The sequence below is a fragment of the Eupeodes corollae genome, chromosome 2 (genome assembly GCF_945859685.1).
Source record: "Eupeodes corollae chromosome 2, idEupCoro1.1, whole genome shotgun sequence".
Lineage (NCBI taxonomy): Eukaryota > Metazoa > Arthropoda > Insecta > Diptera > Syrphidae > Eupeodes > Eupeodes corollae.
Window position 1 is genome coordinate 102,631,159 of NC_079148.1, and position 12,809 is coordinate 102,643,967.

General features: G+C 29.0%; 1 protein-coding gene across 3 annotated transcripts in view; it reads left to right on the forward strand.

Annotated features, from left to right (window-relative positions):
• Positions 1-316: 316 nt before the first annotated feature.
• LOC129948485 (axotactin) overlaps positions 317-12,809 on the forward strand; it is a 223,923-nt gene continuing 211,430 nt past the window's right edge. For all 3 annotated transcript variants that reach the window (XM_056059498.1, XM_056059501.1, XM_056059500.1), the window contains exon 1: positions 317-1,162. The gene's annotated coding sequence lies outside the window, so the exon portion shown is untranslated. The remainder of the gene's footprint in view (positions 1,163-12,809) is intronic.

Below are 12,809 nucleotides of genomic sequence, written 5' to 3' on the forward strand. Positions count from 1 at the left end.
GACGCTCCTAACGTTTCCAGTGACAGTGACAAAGTACAGTTTCACCGAAATCATCGATCGTTTGCATTAATTTAATTCTATGTTCCAGCTGATCTCAATTGTATAAAGTTCACTTTTGATAATAACTTCGCCACACTTTTGTCATCGAAAGAGAGAGAATTCAAATCAAAACAGTGATTTCGCTATATTTCCAGATTCCAGTCTACCTCACTTTTAAAAAAGCTTTTTATTGGTCTCATTTAAAATTGGTGAATTGTGGTGAATGGTGAATAATGAATGAATTGTTCAGTCTTCTTATCAGTTGATTCAAGTCGTCCTCTTTGTATCACCGTGATCAGCAAGCAGAGCAGCCAGAATTCTACGAACTGTACGATCAGTCAGATAAGCTGTGTCGTTTTGTCAAGGTAGAATTTGATCTCTGCGGTTTTAATTCGATTTCATCCAATTGAATTTCCGTGACGTGCGGTCTCAATCTTAGTCTGATAGTCGGTGGTGCCATCAATAAATCAATCTACATAATTCTATTATTATGATTTCTTATGTAAAAATAAGTCTTAAATAAAAACCTTTATTATAACTTCAAAACAATCAGCAGTGGCTGAAGAAGTTTTTTTGTTCTGTCTGTGGAACACTCAGTAGTTAAGTGTTGTGTGCATCATTTTCACAGCATTTCATTCGTCGTCTATCCCGAAGATAGTTTTGAGTGAATTTGAATTAAAGTGAAAAATCACTTTGAATTGTCGTTTTCGTTTTTGTCGTTGTCGTCGGTGTCGTTGTCGGTATCGGACGGTAATGTTGCTGTTTCGTGTCATCAGTGAGAGGAAGTGTTAATTATTAATCGCGATTTAAGAAGTTTCTTTTCATTCTTTCTTTTTTTTGCGAATTTGTATTCGGAGCTTCTATATTATATAAAATAAGATTTCGCATTGATTGTTATGTACTTTGATGTTGACAGCAAACAAAAGTAGCTTCAATACAGTTTGTTATTAAGAATGATTATATCTAAAATATTTATATAGATTAATTTGAATAAAAATCAAAAAAGAAATATAAGCACGAAAAATTAATATAAATACTGCGCGTGAGTGGAGGATTTTGTCCGAGGATTTAATTCAATTTGGAATTCTATCTGCTTCCTGTTATTTGAGTCACAACAATTTTGGTAAGTCAATATAAATAATAGTATAAATTTGTTTAAATAAAAAAATCATTGAGTGTTGTAAAACTGGTGAATAGTGAGTCAGTTTAATTTATTAGTAGAACGAACAACATACGAAGGTTACGATACTTAATATAAACAATTTAATATCAATTTGTATCCAACTTTGAACGTACTTTTAAGTAAAGAGATTTAATCTTTCGCCGTACTACGAGAATGTGAAATGCTTTCACAAATTCTGTATTTTCCTGTCATTCAAATGTTTATGAATCAAAAACCAATTTGAACTGACCCATCCTTTTAATACACTCTTATGCCAGCACTTTTTTTTTAGCATAAAAAGTTTATGAAAAACTTCTTTGTACATTTTTAATTAGAGTTTTTCTTAAATATTGTATTGTATGGGTTTTTTAAGCCTACGAATTTTATAAAAAGAACTAAGTTGGATTGAAGTCAACTTGCTAGTAAAAAAAAACACACAAACTACAGAAAATATTACACCGAGTATGCAATTGAACTTTTACTTGATTATTTTCCCTACTTTTCTTCTAACTTTTTAAACTTTTTTAAAGTAAGTTTTATTAAGAATTTTCACTTTTTAGATCTAAGCTGAGGTTTGGAAATTTAAAGATTTAATACAGAATTCTCTTGTATGCTCAAACAGACCCATTTTTATAAAAAAAATAATAATTTGCAGAATTCAAAAGTTAGCCTTTCCTTTGGTCTGCCTTAAGGAAATTGCACTTTTCAATTGGGTTTTGATGCCCTTAGTTCAAATCCTACTTTAAAATGGATGCATCACGTCAGCCTTTTGCATTTTTAAAATTCGAAAAAAAACATGTATATAAGGTTGTTTGAGGTTAAAATTTAGGTGGTGCAATAGTCCGTAGAGAACCAAGGCCTAGTGACTTGCAAATCTCAACCATTTCTGTGTGCGAGCAATTGCAGGGATGGAGAAGACCTACAGTTTCTTTGCCAAATCTAAACGGTTAATTTGAGAAAGCACTTTTTTATGACAAGAATTACTCTTGGAAAATTTATCAATTCCTCGCAAGAGGAAGTGCCCGTGAATAAAATTTTAAGTGACAAAGGTATTGACCGAACCCAAGACCTCTCGCATTACAGTCCAATGCACTAACCATCATGGAACGCGTTTTTAGAGGTTATCTAAATTTATGAAGTACTTAGCTTTTTTTTAATAATGTTGAAAACAGGTATTTTTAAAGCTTTACAAAAAAGGTTAAAATTAAAGTCTGCATTCGAAGTCTTCCCTAAAAAAAAATCATCCAAAACAAATTTTCCAAAACTATTAAAGCACCAAATTCTAGTTTTTCTTTGAACTTAACAACGATTCAAATAGAGACTTGTAACTTATGGTAATTTCGAGAAACTAAGTAAGATACTACAATGACTTAGTTTTTATCTAAAACAAAAAGATTTGTACTCTTAAAAATCATCATACAATTTATTATTAAGAGATATTTTGGGTTTTAACTTAGTATTGAATACCAAGTCTTTGGTCATTTAAAGCATTTTTTAATGGGTTATATTTTAAAGACTTGATGTTGATGTTGAAGCTTTCATTTTCGGACATCTTCAAAAAAAGTATTGTTGTATTATACAGGAAAAACGTAATTTTGACAACCATTCTTTGAAATCTCAAACAGCCTCAATAGAAATAAGAGGCTGGGATGTGACCTACACTGATAACTTCCCATCGTGTCTGTCGATTTGTCTTGCTTATAAGGTTTATAGGTTTTTGTGTTTTGTTAAAAATTAATGTCAGTTGGATTATTCTTACAAATTTTTAAAATTAATAATAATACTTTGCATATATGATGAAATAGTTTGATTTCAAAATCTATTTTTGTTAACGAAATTTTTTATAAACGAACACAAATTGGAAATGAAAATAATTTAAAGTCAGTACCTTCTATTGTTCACGTAATATCTAGAACATAACATCATTTTTAGCAAATGTTCGAACTGTTTTTTGTATATTTTATTTTTTTATGAAAATACGTACTGCTGGATTTTTATCAAAAAAGTTAAAAACAACATTTTATGTGAGATAAAATAAGTTTGAAACCAATATTTTTAACTTTTGTATAATTTCTATGAACTTTTAGAAGTACTTTTTTTAGGTTTTAATTTAATGCTAAAAAACTATCAATTAGATTTTGTACAAAAAATTTATCGAATGTTGAAAACAACATTTCTCATAAGATAAAATTAGATCTTTGCCAAAATCTCAAAGTTTTGAAAATATATTAAGTCAAAATTCAATTTTTACCAAAGGGAAGTAATGTTTTTTTATTTTTTTTTTAAATAAAATAGTTATTAAGTTTGGTTAAACCGGTGACTAGTGAGTCAGTTTGATTTATTACTAGAACGAACAATATGCGAAGGTAATTGAAATACCAGTTCGTATCCAACTTTGAACGTACTATGAAGTACAGAGATTTTTTCTTTTGCCGTACTACGTGAATGTGGAATTATTTAACATTATTCTGTCTTTTCCTGTCATTCAAATTTTAAGGAATAATAAACCAATTTGAACTGACACTTCCTTTCAAAACACTCTTATGCCAGCACTGTTTTCGTTTGCTAAAAAAGAGTATGAGAAACTCTTTTGTACATTCTCAATTAGAGTTTTTCTAAAAGATCGTAACATAATGTATAGGTTTCTAAGCCTAAAAATTTTATAAAAAAAATAAGATGGATTGAAGTAGCTTATTAATATAAAAAAAAAAAACATACAACCTTCAGAAAATACTACTCTTAGTATTTTCCCCACTTTTAGTAATTTTTAAAGGTAGTTTTATTAAAAATGTTCACTTTTCAGATCTCAATACTGAAGTTTTAAAAGTTATAAAATGTAATATGGGATTCTCTTGTATGTTCAAAAAGACCCATTTTTATAAATCAATTTAATAATAAGCAGAATTTCTTTTGGCCTATCTATAGCTCGGTTTGCAGCTTAAGTCTTTATTTGAATTTAATTCAAATTTAGGGTTAAAGAATCTTTAGAAATTATCCAGAGAAGGAATTGGACTTAAATCTTGCTTTTTCGGTTTCAATTAATATTTTGTTGCAAGTGTTTCGATGATATTGAAATAATATTGCAATCACTAGTTTCCAAAAAAAAATAACACTGGTCGACAAGGTGTTCTTACTGGCATTGAAATTGCAATTTTCCAATGGGTTTTGGTGGTCTTAATTGATATTCGACTCTAAAATGAATGTTTCACGTCAGGCTTTTGAGATATCCTTTAATAAAATTGGAAAAACACGTGTATAAGGCTTTTTGAAGCTATCAAAATTTTGGAAGATGCTTTTTTTTTACAAATTATTTAAGTATTTCTAAAACTTAAACAAATGGTTTAAATCAGAGTTTGCATTCGAAATCAGCACTAAAATTAATTGTTATTAATTATCCAAAACGAATTTTCCAAAACTATTAAAGTACCGAACTCCAGTTTTCCTTTGAACTTGATAAAGATTCAAATAGGAACTTATGACTTATGCGAATTTCCAGAAACTAAGTCAGATACTAAAATGTCTTAATTTGTACCTAAAAATCATCAAACAATTTATTGTTGAGATATATTTTGTGTGTTTAACTTAGTACTAAAAAACCCGTTTTTGGTCGTTTTTAGCATTTTTAAAGGGGAATATTTTAATAACCTGATGTGATAAAAAATGTAGAAGTGAGCTTTGAATTTAGGACATCTTCATTCTTTAAAAAAAAGTATTATTTTTTTATACAGAAAAAATAAACGTAATTTTGACGACCATTCTTTGAGATCTCAAACCGTCACAAAAGAACATTTCTTTTAATTTTAGTATATTCTTTAAATTTTTAATTCCCAAAAGAAGTTATTGTAATCGGTCAAAATTGTTCAATGGAACATTTTAAAATTTCTTAACGGTTCAACGTCCCTAGAGTCTAAGATAAGAGATTTTGTATGTGAGCCCGTATTTACGTACGTTCGGAAAGCTTTTTTCATCGCCAATAACTCAAAAACCAGTAGAGATATTGATTTTAAAAAAATGTGTATATTCAGGAATAACACTAAACAAATTGAATTGGCCTTTTTTTCAACACAGCAATTTAAAAAAAAAAAGTGAAAATTTCAGCTAGCCCAAAATATCTCACGAACCAAAAACGCAAGTGACTTGAATAAAATTGTATATAATATATCGTGACGTGATACCAAACAAGTACATTTTTAGGAAAAAATTCAACTAACGATCTTTTATAAACAAAAAAAAATATGAAAAAAAAATAATTGTTATCTCGAATATTTTACGAACAAAAAAATGATCTTATGATAATGTTATGCAACGAAAATAAGATTGTGATACCTGGTGAAATTTTGAGAAAAATCGAATCGTTTTCGTAAAAAAATATGAATCTAAAAAAATATAACGAAAACTTGGTAAAAATTAATTATTGACTCAATTTTTTTTTTTTGAACATTTAAGATTTGGGCTTAAATCAAACTTCTTCTTATAGTAAATATAGCTTTCGACTTACTTAAGGTAGCACTACAGTCCTGTGTGAACTAGGGACTCACCCAACAAACTTCTTCATCTAGCTCGGTCCTTAGCTAGATTTCTTCAGTTTCGCGCTCCAAGTTGGGTGAGGTCACTTTCCACTTGTGCGCGTTACCTGATCCGCGGCCTTCCTCTGCGCTGTCCTGTGGGTGTGGATTCGAAGACTTTCCGGGCCGGAGCATTGGTTTTCATGCGCTCTACGTGACCCAGCCATCTTAAACGTTGGACTTTTACCCTTCTGGCTAAGTCTACATCGCCCGTACAGCTAGTCGTTCCATCTTCTCCTCCACTTCCCTTCGATGCATACGGGACCGTAGATCACACGAAGAACTTTTCTCTCGAATCGACCCAAGGTGCTTTCATCCGCTTTTATCATAGTCCATGCTTCTGCACCGTATAGCAGGACTGGGATGATAAGGGTCTTATATAGCAACACTTTGGTTCCTTGAGAGTGGACTTTACTACTTAATTGCCTTCTTAGTCCAAGGAAACAGCGGTAAGCAAGAGTTATTCTGCGTTTGATCTCAGCGCTGGTGTTGTTTTCTGCGTTTACAGCGGAGCCTAGGTAGACGAAGTCCTTGACTACTTCAAAGTTACGTCTGTCGATTGTGACGTTTTGACCAAAACGTCGGTGTTGTATGTCCTTTCTAGACGACAGCATGTACTTTGTTTTGCCCTCATTAACCGTTAAACCCATTTTTGCCGCCTCCGCCTCAATACTTACAAAAGCCCCATTGACATCACGCTGAGTTCTACCGATTATATCAATGTCATCAGCATATGCCAGTAATTGGACAGACTTTTGAAAGATAGTGCCCCTAGTGTTGACGTGTGCGCTCTGCACTATTCTTTCAAGCACGATGTTAAAAAAATCACATGACAGCGCATAACCTTGTCTAAAACCTTTTTTGACATCGAAAGGTTGTGTTAAGTTGTTTCCAACCTTTATGGTGCAGGGTGAATTCTCCAAGGTCATCCTGCACAAACGGACGAGTTTGGCGTTGATGCCAAAACTAGACATGGCTCTATACAGATGCTCCCTGTAGATGCTGTCATATGTGGAATTGAAATCGATGAAAAAATGGTGGGTGTCGATTTGGTGTTCTTGGGTTTTTTCCAGGATCATCCGTAATGTGTATATTTAATCAACTGTGGACTTTCCTGGTCTAAAACCACACTGGTAAGCACCTATCAGGTTGTTGACGATGGGCCTTAGACGTTTACATATTACGGCAGAGAAGATCTTATATCCGATGTTAAGTAGACTGATAGTTGGTGCAGTTTAGAGGATCTCCTTTTTTCAGTTTTCGTCATTTAGTAAAAATTGTATAAAAACACAACAGTGTGTTTTTTACATAAAAATTAAAAATTAAAAAAGTAGTACGTAAAATTAGTATCAATTGACATTCGATTACCGAATTCTCGTGAATAAATTAAAGTGTAGTCTTCAAACTAATTTCATACTGTGCTAAATTTTGTTCTTACCGTAAGATATTGTTGTTAGAAAAATCTAAACTGTATTGGTTTTCGAAATAAGATCTCGTTAACAAAATAGATTTTGAAATCAAACTATTTTATCTTATGGAAAATATTCTTGTTAATTTTTACTTAATCTTTTAGAAAAAATTACAAATTTAAGAAAAAAACACGAAAGCCTACAAAAACAACAAAAAAAACTGATAATAAATGGTTTTCGACTAAAGTAAAGAAAAAAGAAAGATGTTGACTTCGAATTATTTATCTGACGAAAAATACTGGTATAAGTAATTTGTTTAAGTTCTAAGCAAGACAAATGGACAGACGGGTGAGAAGTTATCAGTGTGGGTTGCATCCTAGACTTTATTATTTGAAAATATAAGTTTTTAGAAAAAAGCTTAATTTCAACACATTTCTTCATGTGCAAGTTTAAGAGATCCACTCCATATCGGGCCTGTGGCTCTTACCGATGTTGCTTATAGAACAAAAATAATGATATAATAAAAATCATAATTGAACACTCATATTGATTAATTAGAAAAAGAAACATATAAAGATCCGATAATAAAACGAAAAGCACAAGTTAAAGTTTGGGCTCGAAATTTTCTTAGTACTGTACAAGTTTTTTTATTCCAGGATTTTTAAAAAAACACTTTTCCTCTCTTTTTATGTTACGAGTATGTTAATCTGTCTGCATCATTACGATTTATTTTTTATTAATTTCATAATACCTTTTGTAAACCTTTCAATTGTCATAAAGTAATAATACTCAATAAGTGTGTTGCACTTGAATAACTCATAATCAAACAATTTTTTTGGTACAAAATTGTTATGTCATAATAATTTGCAATTGAACTTAAGTGATATTAAAGTCACCAGAAGCTGAGTAGCTTTGTTAAACTCTTCTAATTACATATAATTTTTTTTGTGTAGTTTTTAAGCTTTTGCAATATAATTTATTGCGAAGACTAGAGATGGATACGATTCATTGCACTGTACAAATAATGATATTTGCTTTTGTTATTTTCTACACAACTAAAATATTGTAGCTTTCATTATAATAAAAATTATAGTGGGAGGTAAATTTCCGTTGCTGGTGATGTGTTTCGTTTATCTTATTGTGATGAGTTCTATATCTGCTAGATAAGTCTTATAGATCACACAAAATACGAAAAATTATCAAAAAGTGTAAGAACTTCATATAAGGAACTTTTATTAGCAATTCACAAAATAGAAGAAAAAGATTGAAATGTTAAGGTATTGTAATCTTTTGTGATATAGACAGAGGACTAAACAAAAACAGTTGAAAAATAAAGAAATTTTCCAAAATATCAAACTAACAAGTAATTTTATTTTCAACAATCAGTAAAATCCAGATTCCAAGAGGAAAAGGGTTGCTGATTTTTTTTACTCAATTGTGCTACACTGAGTGGTGTTGACTTTAATACTAAAGTGTAAATACTTATGAAAATTAGCTTATCTCAAGGAGGTATTAAATTACTGCTGTTTATGTCAATAATATCAATAAATATATAAGTACTCACTTTGAGATGATACTTGTTGAATTTGTTTATTCAATACTTGTCGGCGTTCTTTAAAAATTTCACATCATACAATCATACTCTCTTGCTCTAATCTTATGTGTTTAATTTTTTGAGATACAGCGAACGTTTAATTGGCATTTCATTCTTGTTTACATAAATAATATGCTATGCCCATATATTGTCTCTTAAATCAAAAATACCAGGTGATGGTGCTTTTGGTGTATGTATAATTTTAATATTAAAGAATTTTTGAAACAAAAATTCGAATCCAGGGTTTTTAAGGCTAAGTTGAGTTTTGAAAATATTTTTTAACAAAAGGTATGATGATCTTGCAAAGGACAAATCTTTCTTTGATACAGTTTGAATCATTTGAGTATTTTAAATAGCTTCTGAAAATTCCCATTGCATATTCATTTGATTCTATATGAAGTTTTGAGAAAATCTTGAATTTCGAATCCAGGCCATATTTTAACTATAAGCGTAAGTTTTGAAGATACCCGTTTTCAACACTATTTTTTATATTTTTTAATTTATTTTAAAAACTTAATATAACAGAATTGTTTAGACAACGGATTCGTTATAAGAACAAAACTTACTTTATAAACCATTGTAAGACAGGTTTAATTTACAACATATGAAGATTTCTTGAAGAAAGAATATTTATATTTTCACTAAATATTAAAGAAAATGATTATAGATTTTGAAAACCAACACGTATTTTATTGAAAAAAAGCTACTTCACAAATTAATATAGTCTCAAAAAGCCTTATGTAGGTTTTTTTTCAAACTTCAAAAATTAGCATTTCAACAACCTGACGTGAAACACTAATTTTTAAGTCAGATTTAAATTAAGACCATCAAAACCTAATTCAAAAGTGCAATTTTATTGCCAGGAAGAAAACCGATCAATTTTTTAGATGTGATTTGTCCATAAAGGAAAAAGTTTAAGAAACGTGGTTAAAATAAAAACTGATTTTAATCATCTAAATTGTGAGCATTGTTTTTTTAAAATTGAATTGTTTGTTGTATTACAAAGTTATGACCTAGAATATAAATTTTTTGAATAAAAGAATTTTATAAGAATATTAAACATTAAAAATCTTAGATTGAAAATATGTTTTTCTAAATTCGTATTTAAGTTTTTCAAAAATTTAAAAATCAAAACCTCACATTATTTTTACAAATTTACAGGAAATGCCTTTAAATGCATGCAAGCTAAAATGATAACTTTTAGCTTATACTGTTTTAAAATTTGTATATTAATAAGCTTTGACAAGGCAGCGCACAAAATTCTATACTTTATTAGAAATATTTTTGAGTATTAAATATCTTACAGAAACTATCAATTCTGGAACGCTTTTTTAAGTTTGATAAAATCAAGAAGAACAAAACAAAGCACATAATTTAAGCTTTGATCTATAAGATGGGTATTATATACATCTATATTAAATAAGCAATAATGAAAACAATACATACAAAATCTTCTACAAGGAAAATAAATCATGTCCGGGAACGTTATTGAAATGACCGTTCACCAAATGACGATTTCAAATAAGAGCGCCTTTTGATTATACGACGGCCATCTTAAATGCGATCTGGCTTTTTTAATAGGAACATATTTGAGGTTACTTTGTTATTTCGAGTCGTAAAAAACATGGAATGACGGACTATTGATGTAAGCTCTACGAATAATGAATAGAAAGGTACTTAACATTTAGACACAATTTATTTGACGAAAAATACTCTGACAGCCGGCTTTGTTATTGTTCTCTTATTCGACTGACGTTTGACACCGAATGGCTGGAAATACTTAAAATAAATTTTGATCGATTATCGATATGTTCACTGAAATCACTTGAGCGGTGTTTAACAAACTATTTTTGCATTTTTATAGTTAAAAATAAATAATCTTTTAGTAAACTACAAACAACATTTTATATAAAAAAAAAGGTGTATTGAGTAATGACCGGGGTTAAATACCTTACATTTTTCAATTATATTTTGGACTTGTTGTTAAAGATTGTAAATTAGGACACGTGTATATTCATTTAATTTAAAATCCACCTTATTAATAAATTATATTGTTTGACGGACACACAAAACAAGTTAGTTTTAGTATTTTTTTTGTTTCAATTAGGTCAAGATTTAAGGTATTAAATTGCTAGCAAAGCCAATTCTGCACCTTTGAGATTTTGAGGCATATTCATTGAAACATTTTATTAAATAAAAAAAAAACCTTTGAAAAATACATATATTATAAAGAGAAAATTAATTTAAACAAATCGTATGAAAATACTTACCTGAATACCATAAGTAAGTAAGTACGAAAATACTTTTTAATATTTAGTTTTTCTACAATTTTTTCTGAGTTAAAATGTGTTCCAAAAGTGACTAAACGAACTTAATTTACGAATAAGTTGATATTCACATTAACAAATGATTATTACGAAAAATGTCTTGAAAATTAAAGCAATAAGTTCATACTTAAAAATGGCTTCTTAAATATATAGCTTTGCGAAACGAATAAAATCCTCGACTGGGTCTCGCGATCTTCCTTCTGTATTCAAAAACAAAAAACGCTAGGGCTGTTTTTTTTTTAAATACATTTTTTAAGTACACTTTTTTTAATTTGTTCTAAAAAATATTTTTGGTGCCCAGCTTTGTAGTGCTTATAAATATATGTTCTAAATTTATTTTGATCCGTTTTTGACATATCGAATTTAAGAATACAAATAAATGATTTTTTCAAATCCACAAACTGTAAACAATGAAATGACAGTAAAATAAATACGTGTACAAAACAATGATTGAAATTGGTTGATCATTTCTTGAGAAAGCTTGAAAATTAAAAAAAAAAAAAAAAAAAAAACGGTTCTATGGAGGGTACCCTTTAAGACCAACACAAAAATATTTTTGTGTAACGAAAGAGGCCAAGTTAATAAAAACAATTTAAGAGAATATTAAATAAAACTATATCGGTTAGTTTTTGAGAAAATTGGCATTTTGCACCAACAAATTTGTAAGGAGACTACTATTATTTTTAGTCTTACAAAATCCCTGCTTAAAAGTTTGTATATTTTTGTGTTGGGTAGAAAAAGTGGTCAGTTGAATTGTTCTTAAAAATTTTAAAATTACCAACAATATTTTTCATATAAGGAAATAGTTTAGTTTGCAAATCTAGTTTTGTTAAATAGATTTGTAGTCGGAAACAAATTTTTACCAATTTTAGTAGCATTTCGTAAATTTTTACAAATTGGGTGAATGAAATTATTTTGAGAGATATCAAGAACGGAACACCAATTTTTACCAAATTTGCGTACTATTTTTTTATAGAATTTATAGAAACCATATTTTCTGTGCAATAAAAAAAGTTTGAAGACAATGTTTTTAACTTTTGAAAAGCTATTTGTGTCAAAAGTAAATTTTTACCAAGTTTTAGTGTTGTTTTTTTAGGTTTTTTTTTGTAAAAAAAATTGACAATCCGATGTTTCTCAAAATAATGTTGAAAAAAAAATTTGTATAAGCTTAAATTAGCTCAAAGAAATAATTTCAAATTTTTGAAATGATATTTGTGTCGAAAATCAATTTTTACCAACTTTTGTAAAATTTTCTTTAAAGATTTTATTCATTGTAAAAAAAAAACTGTCAATTCATAATATAATATTTCTAATACGTTTAAAATATTTGAGAGCTATAATCTCCATTTTTCGAAAAGATATTTGAGTCGAAATCAATTTTTACCAACTTTGACTAATGTTTTTTTTAGGTTTTTATTTTTATAAAAAAAAGCTATCGATTCGATGTTTCTCAAAATGTTCCCAAATGTTAAAAACGTTATTTTTCGTTGCACAAAATTGTTTTCGAGATGGAATCATTTTGTATTCGTAAAATTTTAGACGTGAACAATTTTTTTTCCAGTTTTTTTCGATGTATAAAAAAAATTTTAATTGGATTTTTTTTTCCAAAAAAAATATGTTTGTTTTGTTACAATATTTACATAATACAAAATTTAATTCAAGTCTCTAGCGTCATTGGTTCATGAGATATTTAGGGCTAACCAAAATGTTCAC